Source organism: Triticum dicoccoides, chromosome 7B (genome assembly GCF_002162155.2).
Source record: "Triticum dicoccoides isolate Atlit2015 ecotype Zavitan chromosome 7B, WEW_v2.0, whole genome shotgun sequence".
Taxonomy (NCBI): domain Eukaryota; kingdom Viridiplantae; phylum Streptophyta; class Magnoliopsida; order Poales; family Poaceae; genus Triticum; species Triticum dicoccoides.
Genome location: NC_041393.1, coordinates 515227330 through 515229323, shown reverse-complemented (window position 1 = coordinate 515229323; position 1994 = coordinate 515227330).

Here is a 1994-nt window from a genome sequence, read left to right as displayed (position 1 = left end):
CTCGATGAAGTACTACCTCTTGAACCGAAAAATAGTGCAGCTCAGGAAAATGTTCCTGTGGTGCCTACACCGACTGGAGAGGAAATTAATGATGAGGATCAAGGTACTTCGGATCAAGTTGCTACTGAACTTTGTAGGTCCACAAGGACACGTTCCACACCAGAGTGGTATGGTAACCCTGTCCTGGAAATCATGTTGTTAGACAACGATGAACCTTCGAACTATGAAGAAGCGATGGCGGGCCCAGATTGCAACAAATGGCTTGAAGCCATGCAATCCGAGATAGAATCCATGTATGAAAACAAAGTATGGACTTTGACAGACTTGCCCGATGATCAGCGAGCGATAGAAAACAAATGGATCTTTAAGAAGAAGACGGACGTGGATGGTAATATTACCATCTATAAAGCTCGACTTGTCGCTAAGGGTTATCGGCAAGTTCAAGGGGTTGAGTACGATGAGACTTTCTCTCCCGTAGCGAAGCTGAAGTCCGTCTGAATCATGTTAGCAATTGCCGCATACTATGATTATGAGATATGGCAGATGGACGTCAAAACGGCATTCATTAACGGCTATCTTAAGGAAGAGCTGTATATGATGCAGCCGGAAGGTTTTGTCGATCCTAAGAATGCTAACAAGGTATGCAAGCTATAGCGATCCATTTATGGGCTGGTGCAAACATCTCGGAGTTGGAACATTTGCTCTAATGAGATGATCAAAGCGTTTGGGTTTATGCAGACTTATGGAGAAGCCCGCGTTTACAAGAAAGTGAGTGGGAGCTCTGTAGCATTTCTCATATTATATGTAGATGCCATATTTTTGATGGGAAATGATATAGAACTTTTGGACAACATTAAGGCCTACTTGAATAAGTGTTTTTCAATGAAGGACCTTGGAGAAGCTGCTTACATATTAGGCATCAAGATCTATAGGGATAGATTGAGACACCTCATAGGTCTTTCACAAAGCACATACCTTGATAAGATATTGAAGAAGTTCAATATGGATCAGTCCAAGAAAGGGTTCTTGCATGTGTTGCAAGGTGTGAGATTGAGCTCGGCTCAATGCCCGACCACGGCAGAAGATAAAGAAGAGATGAGTGTCATCCCCTATGCCTCAGCCATAGGATCTATTATGTATGCCATGCTGTGTACCAGACCTGATGTAAACCTTGCTGTAAGTCTGGTAGGAAGGTACCAAAGTAATCCCGGCAAGGAACACTGGACAACGGTCAAGAATATCCTGAAGTACCTGAAAAGGACAAAGGACATGTTTCTCATCTATGGAGGTGACGAAGAGCTCGTCATAAAGGGTTACATCGATGCTAGCTTCGACACAGATCTGGATGACTCTAAGTCACAAACCGGATACGTGCATATGTTGAATCGTGGAGCAGTAAGCTGGTGCAGTTGCAAGCAGAGCGTCGTGGCGGGATCTACATGTGAAGCGGAGTACACGGCAGCCTCGGAGGTAGCGCATGAAGCAATATGGATGAAGGAGTTCATCACCGACCTAGGAGTCATACCCAATGCATCGGGGCCAATCACTCTCTTCTGTGACAACACTGGAGCTATTGCCCTTGCCAAGGAGCCCAGGTTTCACAAGAAGACCAGGCACATCAAGCGTCGTTTCAACTCCATCCGTGAAAATGTTCAAGATGGAGACATAGATATTTGCAAAGTACATACAGATCTGAATGTCACATATTCGTTGACTAAACCTCTTCCGCGAGCAAAACATGATCAACACCAGAACTCTATGGGTGTTCGATTCATCACAATGTAACTAGATTATTGACTCTAGTGCAAGTGGGAGATTGTTGGAAATATGCCCTAGAGGCAATAATAAAAGGATTATTATTATATTTCCTTGTTCATGATAATTGTCTTTTATTCATGCTATAATTGTATTATCCGGAAATCGTAATACACGTGTGAATACATAGACCACAATATGTCCCTAGTGATCCTCTAGTTGACTAGCTCATTGATCAA